The sequence below is a fragment of the Balaenoptera borealis genome, assembly GCF_965194805.1.
Source record: "Balaenoptera borealis genome assembly, chromosome: 13".
In the NCBI taxonomy this organism is placed as follows: Eukaryota; Metazoa; Chordata; class Mammalia; order Artiodactyla; family Balaenopteridae; genus Balaenoptera; species Balaenoptera borealis.
The window spans coordinates 100,332,534-100,350,971 of record NC_138870.1 but is presented as its reverse complement, the minus strand read 5'-3'; the positions used below and the strand labels follow the sequence as shown (position 1 = coordinate 100,350,971).

Below are 18,438 nucleotides of genomic sequence, written 5' to 3'. Positions count from 1 at the left end.
TCTCTCTGTCCTAATCTCCTCTTCCTATAAGGACACCAGTCATACTGGAGTAGAAGCTATCCTAACAACTCATCTTCAACATAATTACCTCTTTAAAGGTCCCACCTTAAATACAGTCACATTCTGAGGTACTGGGGCTTAGACCTTCAACATACGAATTTGGGGGAAACCACAGTTCAGCCCATAACAAGGATTCTTACACACCTCCAGATTCTCCTGGTTCAAATACATATATTTTTAAAACAGGTCATTGTATAAAATTGATGAGTAATGCAAACTTTCTGGGTAAAATTGGGAAAACGTAGAAGAACAAGGAAAAACTGGAAAGTATCTTGGTTACGCTGGTGTGTTTGCCTTCAGGCGTCTCTCTGCAGCCAGGTGTGATTACACTGTAGTTGCGATCAGCTACCTGTTCCCTGTTATCACCCTTTTCCTAGTTGCCTCATAGTTTGATAAGTGACTAACAACCCGGGGCTGCTGTAACAAAGTAACAACTGAGTGGCTTAAGCTACAGAAATTTATCCTGTTGTAGTTCTAGAGGCTAAAATCTGAAGTTGTGGTGTCAACAGGGTTGGTTCCTTCTGGGGGCTTTGAGGGAGGACCTGTTTCATGCCTCTCTCCTAGCCTCTGGTAGCCTCAGGCTTTCCTTTGCTTGTAGATCACATTCTCCCTCTGTTTTCACATTGTCTTTGCTCTCTGCATGCCTGTCTCTGTGGCCAAATGTCCCCTTTTTCTAAGGACACGGTCATATTGGATTAGGGTGCACCCTACTGACCTCATCTTAACTTGATCATCTGCCAGTAACCTATCTCCAGAAAGGGTTACTTTCACCGGCACTGGGAGTCAGGACTTCGCCATCTCTGGAGGGATGTAATTCAACCCATAATAGAGGTGGTTTGCAGCCTGTGGCAGGAGGAACATCTCCTGGTAGAAACCACATGGTCTCAAAGCAGATGCCCCGGTCCCCCAAGCCCTCTTCTGCTACCGGCTGCTGAGTGACCTGGGGAACGATGGCTGGAGCCTAGAGGGTAAGACCGTGGACTTGGCCGGAGCGTGGTGCGGCTGTGAACCCGTTCTTAACATCTCTGAGCCTCAGTCACTTGTTGGTAAAGGGGGGGGTGTGCAGAGCAGCTGTCTCACACGCTGCTGTGAGCAGAAATTGCGATCGTGCCCAGACGGCTGAGAAGTGTGCCTGTCCCGGGGCTCTCAGTCCTCAGAGCGGTTCCTGTCACCGCGATTGCCACAGGGGTAACGCGCTGTCTGCCTCGTGAGGTTGCGTGTGAGGATAAGATGGCACAGTGAAGTGAAGTGGCTGGCACTTGGTGAGTATAAATAGTCAACAAACAGGCATTCGTATTACTGTAGGTGACTCAGTCACCCTTCTGTGCTTGGACGTTTAAGTTGTTTGCTTATTTTGTTTGTTTTTACCAGCAGAATCCAGAGGTGATTCTGGGCATAAAACTTTTTTTCTTGTTTCCCCAACTGTTTGCTTAGCAAGTCTTCCCGGAACTACTGGGCCAAAAGGATTATTTGGATTCTTTTTTATGGCTTTCGATGCAGTGCTTCCTGGAAGGGCTCGGTAGACCTTCCATTGTGCCAGCTGTTTTTTTGGTGTATGGCATAGGAAGCTGGACATCCCAAGTGCTCCGAAACTTTTCCAGAGTTAGCGGTGTATTCGTCTTCATTTCCTCTGTTTTTGTTGAATGCGTATTGGATCTCGGATTAGCTTGTTATGGGAAACAGATCCGTAAACATGTAATTACACCCCAAATAAGTGCCAAAACGGAGGTCTGGACTGTTAAAGCCCAGAGGGGTCTGTGAAGAGCTACCCCTGCATGGGGTCGGGGTGGGGGGGCCTGACTCCTCAGGGGGACTGCATCGAACAGGTAGGCGAGCAGTTTACTGGGTCGAGGGCAGAGCCTGCGTGGAGAGCTGTGGGTGGCTCCTCGAGGCCGGGCTGGGGGGGCGGGGCAGGGGGTGTGGGGAGGAGGAGCGGGAGGTGGGGCTGCCGAGGCAGGCAGAGCCTTTGGTGAGATCCAGGAGAACCGAGGCTGTACGGCATTCGTTGTCCCAGACGCCAGGTTCAGTTGGCGAACAGAAAACTGTTCAAGTTTTCTCTCGTTTAATCCTCCCTAGAGCATAAGCATTTAACTTTACTAGTTGCTCGCCCCTTTTTCCAGATGATAGAGTACATTTCAGAAATTGATTAGTTCATGAAGGCAGAGCTGACGGTCTCTATGAACAGCAGGCGATATCCCCAGTGGTCAGGAAGACGGACCTTGGGAACTGCCAGTTCTGGGCTCAGATCCTGGTCTGCCAGTTATCAGCTGTGTGACCTTTGGCCATCTCGCCTCCAGGCCTCAGTTTCATCACCTGTAAAACAGAATTCGCAGTCCTCTGTCTTGCACGGCTCTTGCGAGGACTGAGTGGGATGGTGGATGTCGAGCATCTTGAGAGTGCCTGGCACCGAGCGCACAAACGTAATGGGCATCAGTCTGGTCATCGACTTGCAGACCAGGTGTATTGCGGTGGGCTGGTCTGACGCCCCCGAGACCTTGTGGGGGGCTGGGCCTGCCATCTGCAGCCCCCGGGCTGCGTCGGACACACAGGCTCCCCTCCTCGTCACAGCTCTCTTAACCTGGGCAGTCACCTGTTTGTAAACACCCTTGTTCTTGGCTACGGCAGGTGTACCCAACGCCTCCAGGCTAATGGAGTCTGTGCAGGTCTTTGTTTCAACCCCAGGATTTTCACTGCGGATTCTTTTTACACTAATCAATTTAAGGAACTGGGTAAGACTCCACCCACCCCCGCCTCCGAGCACAGATTGCAACTTCGTACGGCTCTAACTCACACATATGGCAGCCGACAAAAGGCTCTCTCTGTTGCTCCTCTGCTTTTAGCTGGGGCAGACGCTTCCCGACAGACCTCCTTATGTTTGGGCTTTTTCCTTCTCAAGACAAAACTCCGGCTCTAGAGAAGACAGACCTTGGCTCCCACTGGCTCCAGCCCCGCCTGACCGCGTAAGCTCTCAGAGCCTCGACTCCCTCACCCATAAAACGCTGAAAAAGTGCCCAGCACAGTGTCAGGATCATGGAGGCTTATAGATACTGGCTGAAACAAGTAACGCTGTATGAGGAAGCTGGACTTGCAGTTGGAAGATGTGACCCAAATTCTGTCACCACCACCCATGAGTTCTATGTCGGAGACCAGTTACTGACTTTCCATGTGTCAGTGCCCCTAACTGCAGAGTGGGTCAGAAATGCCTGTCTCGGGGTCACTGTGACAATTAAATATGAAAGTAGACCTGGAGAGCTGAACGTACTGATGTGACATTCTCCGCGGGTGCTGGGTGTTGGCGTCATTTTGTTGCAGAGGTTTCAAGCTGGCAGCCCACAGCCCTCCTCCAGCCTGTAAACGTGTTTGGTCTCTCCCTGCCATGTTGACGATATGATCGTGACGGTGGTGGTGATGGAATTATTTGTCGACATTTATAAATCAAGGGGTGTCACATAAAAATCAATATTTCCAGCATTGTTCCTGCTTGGCCATAGTCACCCGGCCCCTGACTTTGTGGGACTTGGGCAGGGGTGCATATCCCATGTGGTCAAATGTGGAAGTCATTACGAAGCTTCCAACTACAATATGTTCAATCTTTTCTACCTCGACAAGCATTCCTAATGACTTGGAAGGCTAGACTGGAATTTAGAAATCTAGGACTCCTTGGAGTTTTGTGCCAGAAAGAGGTAGCGTGGGCAGTGCCTGCTGCCCGCCCCTTCTTCTCACCCCTGGCTCCATCCTACACCACAGGGAGCCTGAGGACACCCTAACCTGAGTGTGTAAGCTCTGGCCATTTGCCCCCAAACCATCTTCCCTTTGGCTTGGTCCTGTTATTCGTCCCTCTGAGAAGAGACAGGCTTGAGCCATTTGGACAGGGAGTTTTGGGGTCTCAAACACCCAGAATGTGGTCTAGAAGGATGGGTATGTGTTCCAGGTGCCATGACCCCCTGGGGACTCCTTACTCTATGGGAAGGGCTGCAGCCACAGGAGGGGCAGCACAGGGACCCTCAGGGCATGGAGCCAAGAGCAGGGGCACCTCTTGCCCACGTCTCAGTGTGGTCCCAGCAGCAACGGCAGGAGCCGCACCGTGGCTGCCCCCTGCGGAGGGTGTGTGTACGTCCCTGATTGCTGCACTCCCCACCGCTCCCTATTGCTCACAACCTGTTGGTCATTTAACTGCCTGCTCGGTCTCAGTCGGAATTGTGTTCACGCTGCCTGATGAAGCTTCCAGCGCAAGGCCTGCCCTCAGTGGGTGTTTGGCGGGGGTGAGTGGTCGGAAGGTTCTGTGTTCTGCATTCTCGCGCTTTGCGCGGTCCTGACCGTCTCTGGTCAGTCACTCTGAGCCCCACTCCACAACCCATCACCCGTCAGGGACAGTTAGGCCTGTTTGCGTCTCCTGTTGTTTTGTCTCCAAAAGTCTGGGTCAAAAGTCTCGTCCGGTTGTAACATTCCGCTGTCAACCACCGCTGAATTCCTTTGGGATGATGGCTGGAGTCGAGCCTGGTCAGCACAGTTTGAAAAGCATTCTGAGCTAACTAGGAGAAATGAGACTGATGGCTGAAGGGTTATTTTCTTGCCTGGGTTTTCACAGTTGAACCTTTTCTTTTCTTTTGAACAAACAAGGTTATTTTCTTGTGGAGATGGCTTGCCTGGGACTGTGTCCTGGAGGATGGCCAAATCTGTCCTCTGGGGAGTAAAACCCTGTTTCTATTTGACATCTTTATTGAGGAATTTCTCAAATATAACAGAAAATGACACCAGAGGGAATTGAAACCATGATGAGATCCTTGCTCAACCCCAAATGACTGCTTTTAGCATTGTAATTACTTGAAATAGCAGTAGTTCTGTTTGAAAAATATTATTCCAAACTCCATGCAATTGGACATAAGAGCAATATTTAGGCTAATAGAATAAGATTTTTTTCATCTTAAATTAAAACCAGCAGTGGATAATTTTTTCCCGACTCCACAAAGCAAGGCTCCTTTCTCCCTAAAGCCATTAGTTCACTTAGCCAGATGTTTTCTGCGACCCCAGTCTTTATCTTGACTTACTGAAAAATATGGTTCTCAAGTTGCTCACGGTCTGAATTTTGGACTTGCTTCTCAGCACTTTTTCCCCTGATGAAGAGGAGTCATCTGTAGCCAGGTTCAACAGAAAAGCTGTTTTGTTAACCAGATCACTACATTCCCGTTAACACTTATGGAGCACCTACCATATGCCCGGGCTTGTGCTAGATAGTCAGCTTCTCTTAGGTGAGATGAGGGGACTTTGGCCGCACCTCTGCCGTGCACCTGGAGTCGCCCAGGATGTCGTGCTCACATTCTGTCGTTTAGTTCTCACAGCATCCATAGGCAGAAGCCATTAGTATCCCCTCTTTACAAATGAGGAAACTGAGGCTCAGAGAGGGAAAGTGACCTATGTAAGGTCACACAGCCAGTAAGTGGTAGGGCTGGGACCAGAGCCCAGGTCTGTGCATTTGCCAGTTCAAGCTTGTAAGCCACTACCCGCCCCTTGCCCCATGGCACCCAGAACAGAACCAGCTCTGGGAGGCTGGTCCGGATCAGGGAGGGGCTTCCTTCCCTGGGGGTTAGATATGCCCTGCTCTGAGTTTGGGAGTCACTGAGAAACCCTAGCATCTGCCAAGCCAGGCTGGTGGGTGGCGTGCTGAAGGGCGTGAGGGCGGCCCCTGCTCCAGAGAGTTCCCCCAAATCTGTACTGCCTCCCAGGCCAAGGCAGGATCTTGCCGCCCATGCAGGAGCCTTGTGTCACCCTTGAGCTTCTTTGGGGCATTGTCTTACCCCGTGTGAACGAGCAGAGCCCTGTTATTACTGAACCCTCTCGTGTGGCTCCCATCACTTTCACAGGAGCACCCAGTTCTTCTGCCCGCCGGCTCACGAAGCCCTCAGGCCAGGGTGCTTGCTGCCAGCCTCCTCTCCTCACCTCTCATCCTTGCCCACCTGTGCCCTCTGGCCCAGCCTTCCTTAAATCCACATGGTCCTTCTACCCCTCCCTGCTGTTCAGGGCTGCTCCCTGAGACCCCTCCCCCCACATGACCTGGTGAGGTCCTACTCGTCATTCGAGACCCAACCTCCATCTCCCTTTGCTCCAGAGTCTTCTGTGACCATGTCGTACACACCTGCACTGTGGTTCTGCGCTGGGGTCCTCCCTTCTTCTCCTGCAGGCAGAAGCTATCTTGTTTATCTCATCTTCCTCCTCAGAATCTAGTATGTCTGGCATATCACAGGCACATAATAAACATTTGTAGAATGAATGAATGAATGAGCTTGAAGAGGGTCCTCAAGCTCAGCAAACGTCTGTGCTGGGCACATAGCAGAAATCCAGGTGAATTAGATGGAGCCCGTGTCGCAGGACTCCCAGGTTCATGAGAAACACAGAAATGTTCACGCTTCTAATGACAGGTAGAAAGGGCTATATTCGCAGTGACACAAGCCTCCAACCTAGTATTCATCCATTTGTTTATTCAAAAAAATTGTTCTGAGCACCTGCTGTGTGCCAGACCTGGTTTTAAGTGCTGAAGATACAGTGAGTGGTGAACAAAAGCAACCAAGCACCCGCACTAGGGAGGGGGGAAGACACTGCACAAGTAAACTCATAACTCAGTAAAGTAAGCTCAGTCAGGTCAACTTCAGTGAAAAATAATAAAATAAGGTGATAGAAAGTGATGGAGGCAGGATGACAGTGTTGGAGAGGGTGGCATTCCTGTTACGATTGCTGCATAAAAACCACCCCACACTTAGTGACATAAAACACCCTTTGACTCTGCTTGCAGATTCTGTGGCTCAGGAATTCAGACAGGACGCAGCAGGGATGGCTGTCTGAGCTGCACGGTGTTTGGGGCCTCAGCTGGGAAGACGTGAGGCCAGAGATGACTTGATGGGGGCTGGACTCATCTGGAGGCTTCTCTGCTGACGTCTCACGGTTGATGTTGGTTGTCAGCCAGAACACTTACGGGCAGCCTCTCGGTGCGGTCTTTCCACATGGGCTGGTGTGGGCTTCCTCACAGCATGGCCGCTGGGTCCTAAGAGAACAAGACACAAGTGCGTGGAAGTTTTCCAGTCTAGTCTCAGAAGTCACTTTCACCCAGCTCTACCTGTCAAGGCAGCTACAAAGGTCCATCCACGTTCTTGGGGGCGAGGCGGGGGGCACTTGGGGAAGGGGGCCTCAGGGAGGAGGAGGAAGCTGCCCTGTGAAGATCTGGGGAAGACCTTCCCTCCAGGCAGAAGGGGAGGACAAAGGCAGTGGCCCGAGGTGGCGACAAGCTGGGTGAGTTTGGGCACAGGTCACTGTGCCTGGAGGATCTGGAGGGAGGGAGAGGGTCTGGAGACAAGGTCGGGAGCGGGTAGGGCCAGGTCATGTGCAGCCTTGTAGGCCCTAGAAGGGAGTTGGGATTTTATTCTAAATTAGTTGGGAAACCATGGGACATTTTAACCAGGGATTGACATTTTAATTAAGAGATTTGCTTTCTGGCTGCTCAGTAGAGAATGTGTTACCTGGAATAAGAGGCAGAGACCCCTGTGGCGATTTGGGTCAGAGATGTTGGTTGGCCAGGTGACAGTGGTGGCAGTAATGAGAAGTGGTTGAATTCATGTATGGTTTGAAAACAGGGCCAAAATGAATTGATGATGGACTAGATGTAAGAAGTGAGGGGAAAAGAGGAATCGAGACGGACTGCGAGTTTTTTGCTCGGAGTTACTGTGTAGCTGTGCTGCTGCGGCTGAGATGGGCAAGACTGGGGGTAGGACAGACTTTGGGATGGGGAGCGGGGTGAACTAAGAGTCTGTTTGGCCAAGTTCAATTTGAGATCATCCGTAGCCATCTGAATGGAAATGGTAGACAAGTTCAGAAGTCTGTGGGGTCGTCAGGTCTGGGGTTCGGGGAGAATGTGAGAGCCTAGAGCTTCTAAATGGCGTCAAAATCCAGAGCTCTTAACGTTCATTCGTTTCATACGATTCCGTGAGCACCTGCCCTGTGCCATGTCCTGGGCTGGGAGCTCGCAGCTGGGAGATGGATGACATAGTCCCAGCCGTCAAGAAGCATCGGGAATCAGCCTCCCTAGCTTTGAATCCTGGATCCATCACTTAACTGTGTGACCGTGAGCAGGTAACTTCACGTCTCTGGGCCTCTGTATCCTCATCTGTACGGTGTGGCTAATAGCAGTGCTTATTTGACAGGGGTGATGCAGAGACCAAATGAGATAAGCTTTGCAAGGCACGTGCCTGGCACACAACAGGGGCTCAACAGATGTGAATTACCTACTTATCACTTACTCCTGGTGTGCAAAGTCAGAATACTTTTTAAAGAACATGGATGTCCTTTCTGCGCTGGCGAAGAGGCAGGGAGATGAGCCCCATCCCTGAGCTGGGGGTGAAGCTCCGGGGACTGTTGGGGACTGTCCCTTGTGTTCCGCACGGTGCTCCTGCCAAACGAGCCACTGCTCACCACCCTCCCGGGTCAGAAACCTCTCCTCCCTCCTGCTCATCCATCGGCCGGGGTCACGTGGCATCAGGGCTTCCAATCCCAGCTCTGCCACATACTCATTTTGTGACCTTGGACCCTTGTCACCTCTTTCTCAGTCTCAGTTTTGTTTTCTACAAAATGAACATGATCCCTGTCTGGTAGGATCAGATTGTGCAGGTGACACCACAGGGCATCAGGCAGAGGGAGAAGAGGAGGAGGGGAGCCCGGGAGGCGGCAGCAGGGCCCAGGAGCCGAGCCGCACATGTGGGAGGGAAGCACCGCAGAGGCCCAGGTGCTTCGCGTCGGTTCAGCGGTCACAGCTCTCCCTGCGCCGGGCTGCTCCGTGGCAGGATGAAAGGGCCGCGCTCCAGCCCTTTTGAAGGCGCCCTCTCTCATCCTGGAGGACAGCTGGAGACAATGTGTTGCTCCCTTGAACCCCTAACGAAGGCTCGAGTTGCCTCTGTTTATTTGTCTTTATACTTCAACAGCTCAAATGCATTTCTTACTGGGAAAAAAAATGCTGAACATTTTAATGTAAAACTAAACAGCTTCGGACAGTCATATACTTACTCCATAAACACCAATATTTTTCAAGGTAAACTGGAGGGGTTTCTTCCTGTTCTATTTACGCCCTCCCCTCCCTGCTTTTCCCTAGTCTTGGCCCACATTCAGGTGGTCTAAACACACTTGGTTGGAGGGATTTGCTGTCAAAGGACAAGTTGGATTCAGACTTGCTTCTCCTCCCAGCTTTTTACAACTGTTAATCTGATGGAAATTCTTTGGCTTGAAGAAAAGAAACACACGGGACAACAGTGTGCATCTTTATAAATGGGCTTCCTTCTTTCCCCAAATCACTACAGAACCAGGGAGATCCTGGAGCGGGGAGGGAGGTGGATTGACTGAGACCCAGGTGTGTTTTGGGGGGGTGGAGTGGCCTTCTCCAGCCTCATGCCTGCAGCCAGCTCAGGACTGGGGGCCAGGGGGAAGGGGTGGGGCAGAGCAGAGGGGTGCTTCTTACAGAAGGGGCAGGCGAGTGCTGGGGGAGAAGGGCGGTGGGCCAGGAATCAGGCTCTTTGGGCCACGGACTTGCTGGGGGACCTTGGGAAACTCCCTAACCTCTCTGTGCCTCAGTTTCCCCATCATATGTGAAGTAAGGGATGGGATTCGACCAAGGGTTTTGCGATTTCGTGGGGTTTTGTTTCTAGCAGCAGACCCATCTGTTTCAAGCAGAGTCGTACGGTGGTCACGCTGCTCTGGCTGAAGGGGGGGCAGGACTGGCAGGGGTGAGATCCCTGCTCTCCGTGGAGCCCACCCCCACCTCCGCAGGGTCCCTGGGGGCAGGAGCACTGTCTGGAACCCCTTGGCCTGGCTGCTGTGTCAGAGCCCTTCTCCCTCCAACATCCTGTGATTCGATGACTTGGTGGCGTGGAGTGTCCCCAGGGACAATGGCCAAGCTCCTCGTCCCTACCAACTGCAGTCCCTGTCTACTTCTTTCTCCTTATTTCTCAGAACTGTAATCTCCAGCATGTCAAACAGCTTCCATTTCCCTCAGTGGTACCCCGCTTTCCTGCTCTGGCGTATCCTTACACCTGCTGTTCCTTCTGCCCGAATCACCCTTCCCCGTGCTCTTCAGTAACGCTTTCTTCGGCTGACCCCTACTTGTCACGACTCAGCTCGGGCATCAGCCCCTCCAGAAAGCTTTCCCTGAGTTGCACACCCTTCCCCTGGGGGCCTACAGCCCCCTCAGGCTGCCCTCTGCCTCAGCACTGAGCTCCTGGCTTGTCCCTGGACACCAGGGGCAGGTCTCTCCTGCCCTGGGAGGTCCTGGAGAGCCATGCTCCAGAGTGACTTAGCCCTGTGTTCCTGGGCCCAGTGCAGGCTGCTTTGTGTGATGGAGGGATGGGCGGTTGGCCGGTGAAGGGGACAGAAGGTTGGATTCTGACTCTCCAGGAGAGCATGGTTTGACTGTGGTGCATGCACAAGCCTGGCATGGGGGCAGAGCTTCAGCGCTCTCAGAACTTCTGCGATCTGCGTGGCGGTAGCAGGGGCGGGCGGCGGGGGGCTCTTAGCAGCCCGCGTGACTGCAGCCCCCTGTGGCTGGCTGAGCTTAGGACGCCCCCATCCCCGTCCTCATCTCCAGGCCCAGCCCCTTCCAGTCTCTGTTGTAGATGAGGGGAGAGCAGCGACCTAGGAAGCAGACGGCTCAGCCTTGGCTCCCAGCTCCCTTCCTAGCAGTGCTTTGGGGCCAGCCCTTCACTCTCACTGTTCTTACCCCAAAAAGAGCAGTGATGATGTCCCCGGGAGGGCGCTGTAGGCGTCAAGCAAGGTGGTCTGTGTGGCGGCAGGGGGGCACCCAGCGGGCGGCAGGAGCCTTCGCTGCCTCTCCTTCCTGCTCTCCCTCTGGTTGCATGTTCAGGTCAGAGACCACATCACAATACGAGGCGGCCCTTCCCATTGGTAGGACTGTGTTGAAATCTGTTGTCGATCGCCCTGTGCCAGCCTCGCCTTTGAATAGGTCTCAGTTTGGTGACCCGGGGAAGAAGTCTTGCTCTGTCCCAGGGCGGAGCATGCCAAGTCCATAAACAGCAAAGAAAAACACCCAGTTGCAGAGGACAGGCCAGGCGAGCAGACACGTTCCTTCATCTTTCTTGTTTGCAGTTCATATGCCAAGGGCTGGGTCAGAACTCAGAGAAATAAACAGAAAATAAGTGTCTTGTGAAGGCTCTTTAAAAATACTTCACCACCAAAACATATGCCCCAAACCAGAACTGAACCGTGCGCCTGAAAAGGGGCATTTATCAACGAGTAAGTGTGCCCCGGCGTATCCAGTACCATTCTTCCTCTGCCAGTAACCTTGCTTACTTTGGAGCAGTCTGTGCCCTGGGTGGCGATGGGGTCACCCTGGACGTTTGCCGGGCCTGGCTGCGTCTGCACAGATGCTGCAGCGACCATCCTTTCCCAACACCGACAGGCTGTTTATAGTGGCCATTCGCCACCCCCGTGCCTCGCCTGCTCCAGCCCCCTCCCTGGATCTGCCTCATCCCAACCATACGCAGCTGGAAGTAGACTAGCCGGCAGTGCGGGCTTGCACCCGCTGGCACTCCTTGTTTGTGGGAAGTCGGTAGCCATGGTGGCAGCCTTCCAGCTGCTTGGTCTGGGGTCTTTAGTAACCCCTCAGGTGTTACCTTAATGGTGGGAGAGGATCCCACAGGCCGACTTGCCCTGCCCTGGCTTACGTGCTGGCCGCCAAGGGGTCAGATGCCAGTGAAGTCATCTGGATGAGCCTTGGTGGAGGCCTCTCTGAGTGGGATCCTCCTGGGGCCCCTCTTGCCCTTGGAGGAGTCTGGGGTCCTCGGCCTGGCAGCTGGCTTCTCGGGCTCCGGCCCTTGGGCCGACCAGAGTCAGGGTGCTCATCACGCAGAGCTGAAAAGGTCTGTTTACTTATCCGTCTTCCACAAGTGTAATAATTATACAGAAACACTCAGAGAAATCAATAGAAAAGACAGAAAATAATTCCCCCATTAGCTCGCCACCGCAACAGGTCAACAGCTTTCATGTCCTAATGTTCTTGTCCGATATCATCTGTGTGTAGAACTGACTATATATGGTTATGATTGTGCACTGATGTGTGTACGCTGCTTCCCCCCGCCCCAGAAGACGTTTTTCACTCTTGGTGTGTCATCACGTAGCTGAGATGTGGGACTGGAATCGGAGTCCAGGATGTGGTGGGCCTGGCGGCCTGTGGGCGCTGAGTGAGAGCCGCTGTTGCTGCTGTGGCCGTCTGGTTGGGAGAAATGATTTGTAACCTCTGGGTCAGCAGCTGAGCCCCTGAGTGCCCGTATCTGCCAGGTCAGGGGGGCCAGAGGTTATTTAGACGTGACTGGCACTCTCAGGGAGTTCTGGGCTCTGTGCAGAAGTACTCCCAGAGTGGCATCCTGGGTGTAATTAACACTACACCGAGTACTGGGGTGAGAGGGGGGAGGGATGGGGCCATCTCACCCTGCCAGCAATAGGTGAAAGGTCACCAGGTGGGGGCAGAGGTGGGGTGAGGGCAGCAGGGAACAGCAGGTGCAAAGCCTAGAGGTGAAAAGCCTCGGTCAGGTAGGAGAGTGGGCGCAGGAGTGGACAGTGGTGTGTGAAATGGTGGCCTGTCAGCAGAGCCACGCGTGCCGATTGCTCTCCGAGTCTGAGATCTGGAGATTTAAACCTGCAAATGTAGGAGTGGCAGGGGAATCACCTTTGGCTGCATCTTGGGCACGTCAGATGCAAGCCTGGTTCCTAGCCCCTCCTTCGACAGCCACCAGGGCCCTACCTGCTACTCCAGCTTCACCAAACCCGTGCAGGCGTGTGCATACACACACACACACACACACACCCGACAGGCACCCCATGCCCAAACACACCTCTCCCTGCGCTGGTCCTCATGCAGTTTAGGGAGAGGCTCTCCTGCCTCTCAGTTTGGCTCCCGATCCCTGGTCTTACCTGGTCTTACCACTTCTCTCCCCCTGGTCGGGCAGCTCCCTGAGGGCAGGCCTTGACCTCATGCTCACTGCCTATTCCCTGCCTTGTTGAGTGAGTGCATGAATGGACAAACACATGTGGCTAATCCCAGTTCTCTCGGGGAAGACGTGGGCATAAGAAAGATGACTTCAGATGAGACGACTGTTCGTGCAGATACGCTCTAGGGCGGGAAATCAGCAAACCGTGTGCAGAGTCACAGGGGTCTAACGGGGAATGATGAGAAGTAAAAAAGCTTGTGGTCTTTGCCCCGGGATCCCACTTCTGGGAATCCATCTGGAGGAAGAATCCCTAAAATAAAAAGGGCTACAGCTACCCAGACGTGTCCCTCACAGGGGAGTTTACTAATGGGGTGGAAGAGAGACAGCGCAGCGAGGTGGGAGGGGGTTCCCTTACGGCCTGGACAGCGGCAGGTGAGAAGGGTGGCCAGGACTGAGCCCCAGCGTGACAAGGGCACTAACTCAGGTTTCAGTGAAGAAGGGTGGGACGGTCACGTACAGAGTGATTTGTTACTAGCAGAAACTCAGCACGTGAAAAAAGGCCGAAATAAAATAGATGCTCATGATTGGGGTTGTGGCTAGAGTGTAAATTTGTTGATCTTTTTTCTTCCGCTGTTTTTCAAAATTCCTTGTAAATTCAAATTTTGGAATAATAAAAGTCTTATTGGACAAGTGATAGGGACCCATGCTGAGTTCTCGAGGGTAGGAATGCTATGAAAAGGTCCTGCCACAACCTGGGCTGGAAAGGGGCGGGGTAGGGTGGGGCTAGCCACGGGGAGGCACACGGGGTCCTTCCGGGGCTTTAGCCAAGCCCGGTGCTGCCTTTTCCACGAAGCTCCCTGGTGCCCACGTCAGCCTCCACCTCTGCCCTCTTCCAGCCCCTCTGCCTGCTACTTTCTTAAACGTGTCAACTCTATTGGCATAAGATCATTTCGCAGTCTTGTTGTGGCTGCGTGACCCACCCAGTGCCTGGCAATGAGGGGCTGCTGAGCGTGGGACGGAAGAGGCCGCCTCGCAGACAGCCAAGTGAAGGAGCCATCGCAGGCTGGGGCGGGAGCCCTCCCACTCACAGAGAACTCCCAGAGCCACTAGTGGAGGCCCCTGGCGGGAAGGAGGACGGGACCAGGCTTCCAGGAAGCACCCACAGTAGCCTGATAAGTGGAAAGGCCCAGATTTTATACTCAACAGCTTTGGAAGGTGGAAGAAAATGCTGAGTTTAATTGGGAAGATTTGATGCTTGAAGGTATTCAGAATTCCAGGCAGTACCAGTGGTGAGAAATTTATGCTGGAAGCAAGGCATTTGACCTGGCCAGAGTCAGGCGTGGTGGACCGGCCAGAGGACCTGTGTCCATCAGGGCGGCATGGGGAGCTCCTGGGCCCATCCTGATTCTGTGGCGTTCTTCCCAAGGCAGTGGGACCCCCCCTGCCTGCCCCATCCACAGGCCCGCGGAGGTAATCACAGCCAGCTGGGCCTGTTTCGTTTCTGAGGATGTTCACTAAGAACCCTGTCAGAGCATTTCCCCTTCTTTTCTCAGAGCTTCTTGCTTTGGTTCCAGGGTTTGGTTGGTTGATTGGCTTTTGTCCCCTTCCCTCTTTCCAGTCCTCCATTCTTATCCCCATCAAAAGAAATTTCTAAAAACTCCAGCGCCTCCCGTAGATGTCCAACCAGGATCACGTTCACAGCTGCACTGTGAGGGCCCGAGGGCGGGTGGACAGAAGCGTCCAGTTCCCATGCTGGCTCTGTCACCGCGCATTGGTGACCGGGGGCAGGCCGCTCACTGCTTGGCACTCCTGGTTATAACACCGCTGCTACTGCCCCGGGCTGAGGCCAAATGGGACACTGTAACGAGAGTGCCTGCACAGAGCAGGGGCTCCAGGAGCGGGGCTTCCCTTCCGTCTCCTGCAGCCTCCTCTCCTGCCCATGCTAGAGAGATTAAAGGAAGAGCTGGTCTTGCCATAGGTGGCATAGACAAAGGGCAATGAAGTGTCATTCAGCAGGGCATTCCGCTGTCTTCAAACCCCTACCCCCTCCACCCGCTCCTGAAGCACTACCCAGTCAGAACGGCTTTTCTTCAGCTGAAGACTTTGGTCCTCATACTGGTGAAAGCACCCACAAAGCAGGAAGACACTTTGGGCTGTGCTGACCTACCAAGAGCCCCACGTGGCTCCGTTCGTTCACTGAGCACCAAAACTCACGGGCTGGCAGCGTTTGAGGGCATCTGCTCCCGCTCCATCCTGATCCCGCCACAAGCTGCCCACAGGCAGGGCTGTGCTCTCCGCCACGATGGGGCTTTACTGCCGGGCGAGGCCGAGGCAGGCAGGCACCTGAGCACAGCTCTTCTCCCACCAGCCCTCACTCTGCGCCCCGAGGACCCACCAGCCAGCACTCACTCCCGTCACTCATCTAGAGCTGCCTCACTGGGCAGCCCCTCCAGGGCCACACAGCCCATCCCTGATGGGACAGGCCTGCAGCCAGGGCCTCGGGGCCAGAGCTGCCTCTCCCCACCAGTTCTCAGTCAGTCACTCGGTCCGCAGACGTGGATCATGTGCCCCGTGCACTGTTTAACACCCTGAGATGCAGCCTCACGCAAGATGCCCCTGTTCTCAAAGACTCTGTATCCTCCGGGGAGACAGAGGAACAGGCACAAAGCAGACACCAGTGCGTGGACGTACCGGATGACTACCAGGGGTTTTGGCTGAAGCGACTGTGGGTTGGGCTGCCGTTTGCTGAGGTGGAGAAGGCTGAGGGTGGGACCGGGCTGTGCTTTGTTCTCCTCCGTTTTTTGTTGTGGGAAGTGGAGTTAGGAGTTCGCCATGGGCCGTGTTCGGTTTGTCCTGCCTGTTGGACATCCAGGTACATACAGGCGCTGATCTCTGAGTCTGGAGGATGGTGGAGCAGGCAGGCCTAGAGGTTTGGGCAGTGTTGGCACGTTAAGTGGTTGGAAAAGCCATGGGACAGGGTGACTTCTTCCATGAACGGAGCCCAAGAGGAGCCCAGGCCTTATGGATGTGGCCCCCATAGGTGCACTGATCTCCTGGGGCCTGGTGCCGCCCAAGGCTCCTTTAAAGGAGGGATTGTCCATGAAATCGGAAAAAGTGATCCGATAAGGGTCTAGTATCAAGGATTATATATCTTATATAGAACTCTTACAACTCAACAGTAAAAAGGCAAACAACCCAGTTTAAAAGTGGGCAGAAGATTTGAATAGGCATCTCTCCACTGTTAAGCAGCTGATAGGCCTGTTCCCCCAAGAAGGGCGACTCAGGCGGTGAGCAGGCAAGAACCTACGTCAGGAGGGAGCAATTCCAGGAGCTGAGGCTGCTCCACTGGGAGACCGGAAGGCCGAGGCAAGACTGACCTGCTATAAAAATAAATAAACAAAATAAAATTCAAAAAAAAAAAAAAAAGGACTGAGCACTCCCTTCGGATGCGCTTTGTTGTTGGTTTTCCAACTTGGGGGGGACTTTGCCATCCCCCAGAGGGTGTTCCCTCCTGTGACCCCTGGAGCACTTGTGCTGGCTTTGTTCAACAGTTGTTAACGTGTATTGGTGGCCTGTGTGAGCCAGACACTGTGCTAAGTGCTTTACCTCCATTATTTTCTTAATTCCCCAAACAACTCCAGATACTGTTATCCCTGTTTTATAGAGAAGGAAACCAAGGCCCAAAATGGTTGAGCACCATGCCGAAGGTGACACAGCAAGTTACTTACTGAATCTTGTACCCCAGCTGGTGTGACCTGGGGGCCAAGAACCAGGACCCATAGGTAGTGGTCACAGGGGGACACCATGTAGATTATTATAAGGTGGAGCGGTCATCAGCTGGAGTTAGGCAGCAAACTCCTGGTCCTTAGATGTTCACTGCTGCTCAGCCATCACTGGGAGACCACAGGCAGCAGCTGGGATTGAAGGTGAGGCCCAGATGAGGAATGCAGTGACCAGACCCTGAAGGCCAGCAGCCTCAACAGAGCTCTGGCCTGCCCTGGGCTGGCTCCTTGGGTCTGGGTGTGAGCAATGGGCTTGCTGGTCTGGAAAGCTGACCCCACCAGTCATGTGCCTCATCTCCCAGCGCTGAGCTTGGACTCAGGCCCAACCCAAGGGGCTCGGCGTCAGAGCAGGGCTACAACGGGAGGCCCTGTGTCTCCCACACACAGCCGACCTGCTCTGGGGAGCCAGGAGCCCCAGAGAAGGCCCCAGCTGATGCCCAGACCAGGAGGTAGGCGGGTCCCAGGAGACTCAAGTCACACCTCCTGCCTGCTGTGCCAGCACCTCTGACAGCTCGGGGAGTGTCCTGGATCTGGCAGAACCCAGGCCCCAAAGCTCTAAGACCCATGTGTATTTTACCCGAAATCTAATCCATCTGGTTCTCATTTATTTACACTTAACTCATCAAATGCAATTTTGCAAGAGCCGCTCGATAGCCAAGAGGACTTTCTGCCTAAGCCTCCCTTCTGAAAGGAGCCTCAGAAGGGGGAGGGATGGGGCCTCAGCCCTCGGGGACCAGGAGGGCGTTCTCAGGGTTGGAGGTTGAGTTTGGTTTCTGAGATGGGCCAGTGCCTCTGTTCCCGGACCCTTGTTGGGAGCTGGGGTGCTGGGCCCGGGCACAGGGCCTGACACACAGTAGGCTCTTGGCAGCCAGGAGAACATGGGTGGGGTTCAGGCAGAACATAGAGTCTCTGTTTCAAATTGTGAGGCGTTCATGGGAAGCACAAAGCAACCAAAGCTGGATCCAGCAGTAATTTTTAGTTATTATAAATAGCTGCAAACCTGGATTCTGGGTCCAAAATAGGACAGACAGTCGGCTATTAATAAAAACAAACACCGGCACCTTGGGCCAAGAAGCAAACCTCCTGGGCAAACCACAGACCTGCCTGCAGAGGACTTTCAGAAGCAGGTCAACCTGCAGCCCGTTGGTGCCAGCTCTGGAATGCCTTCTTGCTGGAAAACAACCGCTTCCGTCACCACACACGGGCCCATCCCAGATAGGACCCTTCAGCAGCTGGCGGGAGTGGAGGCGGCCTTCTCCCCGTGAGTGGTGGGCACACTGAACAGAAGTGGGCAGAAATCACAGCTGAGGTCTGTCTCTCCCGACCCCGGCGCCCATACCTGTGCTCATGCAGGGCAGAGTGAGGCGGGGACACCTGACCCCAGACCCCTTGTTTGGACTTGATCTTTGGTGCCGGGGTGCTGTGTCTTGTTCCGACTAGAGTCGTCACAGTGGGCCCTGGGATTGCGAGGGAGAGACGAGAGGCCGGGCGATCCAGGAGGAGCGTGTGGACACCTGTAGGGAGAGGCTGAGGCCCAAGGGAAGGCTGTGCCCTGGGAGTAGAGGCAGGACAGACGGGCAGGGTGAAGAGGGAGAGTCACCAGGCTTGGTGACTACTTGGGT

General features: G+C 53.9%; 1 protein-coding gene across 2 annotated transcripts in view; it reads left to right on the top strand.

The window, feature by feature from the left end:
• The window catches only part of SCUBE1 (signal peptide, CUB domain and EGF like domain containing 1), a 134,084-nt gene that overhangs the window by 22,403 nt on the left and 93,243 nt on the right, over positions 1-18,438 (top strand). The gene's annotated exons all lie outside the window — the stretch shown is intronic.